Source organism: Peromyscus maniculatus, chromosome 6 (assembly GCF_049852395.1).
Source record: "Peromyscus maniculatus bairdii isolate BWxNUB_F1_BW_parent chromosome 6, HU_Pman_BW_mat_3.1, whole genome shotgun sequence".
Classification (NCBI taxonomy): Eukaryota; Metazoa; Chordata; class Mammalia; order Rodentia; family Cricetidae; genus Peromyscus; species Peromyscus maniculatus.
In genome coordinates, this window is record NC_134857.1 from 73,261,702 (window position 1) to 73,270,260 (window position 8,559).

General features: G+C 41.6%; 1 pseudogene; it reads right to left on the bottom strand.

The window, feature by feature from the left end:
- Positions 1-700: 700 nt before the first annotated feature.
- LOC143273755 (speckle-type POZ protein pseudogene) lies at positions 701-1,789 on the bottom strand (annotated as a pseudogene).
- Positions 1,790-8,559: the final 6,770 nt, after the last annotated feature.

Here is an 8,559-nt window from a genome sequence, read left to right on the forward strand (position 1 = left end):
TGTGTGTGTGTGTGTGTGTGTGTCAATAAAGATGGCACAAACTTCCAAAGCTGAGCAGAGTTGGATGGATTAAAATGGGATTCTTCAAACAAAAACACCACAGGAATCCACAAGCTGATTTTAGAATTTTTATTTCATTTGATAATTTATTTGGGAAGGTATTGTCTCCAGAGATGGAGGTACCCATGGAGACAGGAAGACGACTGAACAAGGGTTCTCTACAAAAACAATAATTGTTTTTGCCAACTGAGTCATCTCTCCATTCCCACACACTGAGTTTGGAGGAAAATGTCTACTTTCTCTTCCACTTCTCTTGTAAGAAAACATTCATGTTTATTTTCTACTTTCTGAGTCCTTGAACATATGTTCTGCTCAATTCAATCCAGACAAGTTTCTCCAAAGAAACCCTGTTGTAATGTGCTTGGGGCCAGCAACTAAAACATATTCCAGTTCCCAACTCATTGGATAAAAATCAAATCAGTACAATAACATGGTAGTGTATAATATAGCTGAGTACTTCCCCTCCCTTAACCTGACAATCAACTCATTTACAGCTGTATTAAAGCCTGAGCCACTATGCTGTGTTTCCCAAGTTTCAATGGAAATGCTCCACACATTCTATAGCCTACCCAGGTGTCACTGGTAACAACAACCGGCTGCTGCTTCAGGGAGACAAGTATAGGACACAGCTGACCAGTTCCTAGGATTGCTTCAAGCGTTTGAAAGGGGGCTCCAAGAATGGGAGATTTGCAGAAGCCAGGGAACGGTATGCTTCAGCTACTAAATGGGGACATGAGCCCACCATTGCCTTCCAGCCTGAGGTCTCACAGACCTCAGAAGCATGAGCTGTAATGAAATCCAGTGCCTGGGTTTTCAGCTGCCCTGAGGTGTGGAGGTCAGCCAGGACAAGAGTGTGGGCAGCATTCTCCACAGAGAGGTCCCTGAAGAGGGCATCCTCACACATGACCTTCAAACGCTTCAGGCCATACTTGTCAGCTGCTGCCAGCAGAGCATCTGCCATGCTGTCCAGGTCTGGTACTGTTCCTGTGTAAATGAAGTCCATCATTGCCTTGAAGACTTGTGGCTCTAGGTCAGAGATCTCAAAGCGATTCTTTTTGCTCTCCTCCAAGTCATGTTCAAACATGGATCTGAAAACTGGAGAGCGAGCTGCTAAGATGGCCTTGTGAGCCTGAAATTCCTGGCCAGCTACCACCAGGCAGCAGTCTGTGAATCGGGAATTCTCCCACAGCTCTCCTAGCTCATCTGCCAATGTACATCTGGGAATTTGAATCCCTGGCTTCCTTTTCTGATCAGACATACTGAAGGAGTCCTGGACCACGCTGACCTTGCAGAGGAGGGTGAGCTGATCATCTGGGAGAAGACGAGGAGCTTGGGACATGAGGAAATCTCGAAGGATGTACTTTTTGAATCCATAGCCAAGGCCTGGCATGAACATAAAGGCTCTTGGGCTCGTCCTGGTGTGCATTTTCTCTCCTTCTTTGCTTATGATCCAGAACTGGAACTTTGCCCAAACATGACTCTTTGGACAGCTGAGCAAAAGTAGATTAACTGACAGGTAACCTGCACTTATTTTATCGATTCCCTTTGGGTATACTCTCAAACACCATTTGTCATTGGCTCCTATTGAGAAAGTTGGGCTTATAAAGCTTTCTGTTATTTCCTCCACAATAAAACGGAATTTGCTGATGGTCCACATGTAGGAGAAATTCTGAAGGCTGATTTGAGTGTGGTCCCATCTCTGGGCTATCTCATTGCCAGCCATTTCTCCTGGAGGTAGTTTGAAGATTAAACTGGATCCAAAATGAAGAACTAGCAATTGTTTTCTCTTCACCTGTGAGACACAAAAATAGACATTAATTATATTTTAAGTTTTTATTTCTCATCTATTCCCTTTTTGATGGGGCTGGAGACTTGGATCTCTTAAATTTTCTATACAGATTTCAATACTAGTTACAGAGAAGACAGTGTAGGCTACTACTTACACTTACATCACTCCATTTTTCATCTAGATTGAATCTTACTTCAATGGGTAACTGGTTTTGACAATTACACACAGCTGTTGAATATTTTGGAAAATTATGTACCCCACAAAATGTTGTACTAGGTTCTCTAGAGCAACAGAACATATACAAGGAATTTCTGTGTATGAAAGAAGATTTAGGGTTGCAGTCCTGCTAATCCCACATTGCCTATGACGGAAAGCCCAAGATTCCAGTACTTACTCAGTGCAGGAAGTTGGATGTGTCCACTGGTCTTCAGTATATACTGGAGTTCCAAAAATTCTCTATTGCCAGGGAAGGGATGGACTTGCTGCAAGGTGAGGGCAAGCAGGCAAATAGCAAAGCTTCCTGCTTCCCTGTCCTTTTATGCTTCCAGAAGAAGGTGTGGCCCAGTTTAGGGTGTGTCTTCCAGCCTTAAGATCTGGATTAAAGGTGTGTATGTGTGTGTGTGTGTGTGTGTTCAGGCCTTGAGATCTGAATTAAATGTTTATGTCTTTGTAGCAGGATTCTTAAAAGTTCTTATTAATAAAATCAAACCTGAGAGCCAGGTATTGGGGTGAATACTGGAAGGTCAGAGAAACAGAACAAGCCGCAGCTATCTCACCTCGCCGGATTCTCAGCTGGTCTTGTCTCCTCAGACTGGAGGCTTCTGAGTCCTCATCCGGAATGGGTCTCGGATGAATTACTGCTCAAAAGCCTGAAGCTTAACCAGGCCAAATGCTTAACCAGCGAAAAAACTTCTAGTTTCTGGTCTTCACGCCTTATATATCTTTCTGCTTTCTACCACCATTCCCTGGGATTAAAGGCTGGCTTTCTGGGATTAAAGGCGTGTGTCACCATGCTTGGCTATTTCCAATGTGGCCTTGAACTCACAGAGATCCAGAGGGATTTCTATCTCTGGAATGCTAGGATTAAAGGTGTGAGTGCCACCATTTTCTAGCCTTTGTATTTAGTGGCTGTCTGTTCTCTGACCCCAGATAAATTTATTAGAGTACACAATATTTTGGTGAACACAATACCACCACATGTCTTTTTAACTCCAAGTCTGTTCTTGAATTGTATCTACTCACTTCAACTGAAAGGAAACTATTCTTACTCCTGTGCCCTCCATTTTAGGGTTTTAGTTAATTCCATGTCTTGTTAAGTTGGGAACAAGTTTATTTTGCTTATTGTAGTTCATCTTAAATAAAACAGGGATGTTGTCCATTCCTACACAGCTGTTGTTTCCTCTTCTCAGGGTTTTATACCAACTCCTCCCACTAACATGATCTGGGAAGAGGTGTCTTCCTTTCCTAATCAGGTGTCTCAGTGTTCACAACTTGGAGGTCAGAATGGAAGAATTCACACATGGTGGGCAAGAATCAGAGCCAGGTAAGAATTGCTGAAATTGGCAGTCAGTTTAATTCAGACTCACATTCCCCAGCATAACTCCACCAACTTGCATTGGTGCTCTTGCCCCTCACCACCCCCCAGATAATCCTCCTTGGCCATACTCTTTCAGTTCCAGTTAAGGGTGTGGTGTGCTAATAGTAGATCCTAAGTACCTCTCAATTCCATCATGCTGGCTGCCAAGATTCAGCTTCCCAATACCTCATAATTTTCATCCTTCACTGGTGAGTTCTGTCCTCTTTAAACCTTGAACTTGCATGCTTACACTGCTGGGCCTTAAATGTGAGACAGTATTCAGGTATAAAAAGGTGCAGAATATATTTAACAGTTACCAAAGATGGGATTTTGAGACTGTTCCCCTTCATTTGTGATAAGTAAAATGTTCCCCACATCTATCATCTCTCTCCAGTTCATCACATCTGTAGGGACTCACTAAGACTAGAGAACATGCCGGGCGGTGGTGGCGCACGCCTTTAATCCCAGCACTCGGGAGGCAGAGCCAGGTGGATCTCTGTGAGTTCGAGGCCAGCCTGGACTACCAAGTGAGTCCCAGGAGAGGCGCAAAGCTACACAGAGGAACCCTGTCTCGAAAAACCAAAAAAAAAAAAAAAAAGACTAGAGAACATGACAATACCTTCAGTGATTTAATCTGCTCAACAATTCCCAGTCTACCTCTCCTGAAAGTATGGCTCTGATGCTGCTTTTCCCTCAATCCAGGATAAATCAATCAACTGGTTTTGATCTCTGAAAGTTTGGTTCCACATTTATGAATCTTTGGCAGGTGGCTAACTAGTAGCCTCAGTGACTCTTCCTTATGTATTTAGGATCAGGGGAGCAGGTACTTCAGAGTAGGAACATTCTCTCATGAGGGAACAGACTCCTGTCAGGGGCTCAATATAGGATCTTTTCATATAGTCTCTCATTCCAGGAATGGGACAGGTGGCTCTTTTATTTCAGGTAGGTGGTTTTCTGGGGGACCTGGCACAGACAAAAGGACTCGGTTTTCCAACTGGAGAAGGCACAAGTCTTAAGCAGCAGGGGTGTCCACACAACAGAGAAAGCCAACGGTCAATATAGCAAAACAAAACTTACAGTAACACAAGTAACACATAGAAAGATTTGCAGACAAACATAAGCAGAGAGAGAGAGAGAGAGAGAGAGAGAGAGAGAGAGAGAGAGAGAGAGAGAGAGACTCCTTGAGAGACTCCTTGAACATGGATTTAAGCCAATAGAAATTCTCTTTTAGCCAGCTGGCAACCGCATGAGGTATTCTGGATTCTGTTGCAGCAACCAGTCTTTCTCTGGGTGAGATTTTAAGTACAAAATCCATATTCTAGGATAAGAAACTTCTGTTAACAAGAACAGCTAGCCAGAAGTCGCACTACATAAGCCATAATGTCATTGTATTTCAAGCAACGTTTGAACATTTAGAGATATTCCCAGCCTATGGACTTTAGGTGGATTTAGCCTTGGTTTTAGTTGTGACAGAAGTTTGCTGTGTTTCCACAAGTGCTGGGTTTTATACATTGAATAGTACTTCTGTCACAGAGACAGTTGTACTTAGGCATGGGGGCCTGCTAATGCCTGGGCCTTGTTACACAGGTGGTTCTGTGCACCATGAGAATATGGTGCCCTCAGAGGTCAGAAGAGGCTGTTGGATCTCCTGGATAACTGATAACTGGAGTTACCGGCTGTTGTCAGTTATCCTTGAATGCAGTAAATTGGATGCCAGTCTTCTGGAAAGTTATCCAGCAACTTTACTGCAGAACCATTACTCTATCCCATCACAGTTACTTTCTTAAAGAGGATGGAACTGCTGTCAAAGACTAGTTCATATTCAAAAGCTTTGGCATCTGAAATGATTTAGGAGAAATTCAAGAGATAATATGATTTCATTTCTACATCTTTCTTTCATTTTTTTATTTTATAATTTAATTTAATTTTACATATCAGCCACAGATTCTTCTGTCCTCTCTCCTCCCACTGTTCCCCACACACTCCCCCCAGCACACCCCCATTCCCATCTCCTCCAGGGCAAGGACTCCCCTGGGGATTCACCTTAACCTGGTAGATACAGTCCAGACAGGTCCAGTCCCCTCCTCCCAGGCTGAGCAAAGTGTTCCTGCATAGGCCCCAGGTTCCAAACAGCCAGCTCATGTGCTAAGGACAGGTCTCTGTCCCACTGCCACGGGGCCTCCCAAACAATTCAAGGTAATCAACTGTCTCACTTTTCCAGAGGGCCTGATCTAGTCTTGCATTTTTGATGGCTTTCCACTCTGCATGTCTGGCTCTCTTAGAAGTTATTCCATAGACCAAGTTAGCCTTAGACTGGCAGAGTTGAGTCAGCTTCTGCCATCAGACTATTCTGACCAATGCCACAGACTATCACATCATGCCTGGTTCATGAATTTTCATTTAATTGCAATAACTACACAGTTAGTCTTAAACAAATAACATTGAAAAGTTACCTTTAATATTAATTTAATGAATGGCAAGACTTTTTCTTCATCTCAATATTAATTAATTTGACTCAAATATTTTGAGTCCAATTAAATAAGCTTTATTTCCTGCCATAATAGGTTTTCTACTTAATACTGGAACTGATAGAATAGCCAGGATCATAGCAAAAGTGGGGTTTTTATAACTCCAAAAATGCAAGGCTTAAGGTTTTCTGAGGGTTGGGGAGAGTGTTCCAAAGGAATTTGGGTGATGTAGGATCTTGGCTGAATTTTTTCACCAGGAGCCAATGACAAAGAGAAATAAGTGTTTGAGAGAATGCCTAAACCAGTGGATGGGGAATGCAAAGACTATCTGTCAGTTTACTTGTTGTTCCTTAGCTGTCCAAAGAGTCATGTTAGGGCAAAGAACCTGGTTTCAGTAGGTCCATAAACCCAAACATAGCCTTCAGCAGCAATCAGGTACAGGAAGTCACCATGGACCTGGGTCACATGCCTCTTAGAATGGCATGGCCCCTGAAGTAGATTTATGTCTGAGGCTTCCATTAAATTTATGCAAATACCATGCTCTTTTATTACCACAGCTTTGAAGAACAATATGAAATCAGGAGTGGTGAGACCTACAACAGTTCTTTTATTGATCAGGAGTGTTTTAGCTCTCCAGTGCTTTCTGTATTTCCATATGAAGCTGATAATTGTCTTTAAAAGATAAGGAAAGAATTGTGTTGAAATTTTGAAGCAGATTGTTTTTTAGCTGTAGATGGTTGTTTGTAGAATGGCCATTCTTAGATGTTAATTCTACTGATCCATGAGCATGGGAGGTCTTTTTATTTTCTGTTATCTTCTTCAATTTATTCCTCCAATACTTGAAGATTTTATCACACTGTTTTTTTACTTGCTTTGTTAGAGTTACCCCAAAGGTATTTTATATTATTTAGGTATTTTGAAAAGTGTTTTTCTCTGATTTCTTTCCCAGTCTGTCTCTCATATGTATATAGAGTATTTTATTACTGAAAAAAGATTCTTCTCTCAACTCAAAAAAATCAGTAGCCCTCCTATACACAAATGATAAAAGGGCTGAGAAAGAAGTCAGAGAAACATTACCCTTTACAATAGCCACAAATAATATAAAATACCTTGAGATAACACTAACTAAACAAGTGAAGGACCTTTTTGATAAGAACTTTAAATCTCTAAAGAAAGAAATTGAAGAAGATATCAGAAAATGGAAGGATCTCCCATGCTCATGGATAGGTAGGATTAACATAGTAAAAATGGCAATCTTACCAAAAGCAATCCCCATCCAAATCCCAACACAATTCTTCACAGACTTGGAAAGAAAAATACTCAACTTCATATGGAAAAATAAAAGATGCAGGATAGCTAAAAGAATCCTATACGATAAAGCAACCTTTGGAGGCATCATCATCCCTGACCTCAAACTCTACTATAGAGCTATAGTAATAAAAACAGCTTGGTACTGCTATAAAAACCAACATACAGACAAATAGAATCGAATTGAACACCCTGACATTAATTCATGCATATATGAACACCTGGTTTTTGACAAAGGAGCCAAAACTATACAATGGAAAAAAGAAAGTATCTTCAACAAATGGTGCTGGCATAACTGGATCTCAATATGTAAAAGATTACAAATAGATCCATATCTGTCACCATGCACAAAACTCTAGTCCATGTGGATCAAAGACCTGAACATAAATCCAGTTACACTAAACTTAATAGAAAAGAAAGTAGGAAGCACTCTTGAACGCATTGGCACTGGAGACTATTTCCTAAATAAAACACCAACAGCACAGACCCTGAGCACAACAACTAATAAATGGGACCCCTCGAAACTGAGAAGCTTTTGCAGGGCAAAAGACACAGTCAATAAGACAAAAAGACAGCCAACAGAATGGGAAAAGATCTTCACCAACCCCACATCTGACAGAGGATTGATCTCCACAGTATATAAAGAACTCAAGAAACTAGACATCAAAATACTGAACAGTCCAATGAAAAAATGGGCTAAAGATCTAAACAGAGAGCCGGGTGGTGATGGCACACACCTTTAATCCCAGCACTCGGGAGGCAGAGGCAGGTGGATCTCTGTGAGTTCGAGGCCAGCCTGGGCTACCAAGTGAGTTCCAGGAAAGGCGAAAAGCTAAACAGAGAAACCCAGTCTCGAAAAACCACAAAAAAAAAAGAGCTAAACAGAGAATTCACAAAACAAGAACACAAATGGCTGAAAGACATTTAAAGAAATGCTCAACATCCTTAATCATCAGAGAAATGCAAATAAAACGATTCTGAGATACCACCTTACACCTGTCAGAATGGCTACGATCAAAAACACCAATGAGAGTCAATGTTGGAGAGGATGTGGAGCAAAGGGAACACTCCTCCACGGTTGGTGGGAATGTAAACTTGTACAACCACTGTGGAAATCAGTATGGCGGTTTCTCAGAAAATTAGGAATCAAACTACCTCAAGACCCAGCCATCCCACTCTTGGGCATATACCCAAGGAATGCTGATTCATACCATAAAGATACATGCTCAGCTATGTTCATAGCAGCACTATTTGTAATAGCCAGAACCTGGAAACAACCTAGATACCCGTCAATGGAAGAATGGATGAAAAAAAATGTGGTACATATACACAATGGAGTACTACTCAGCAGAGAAAAA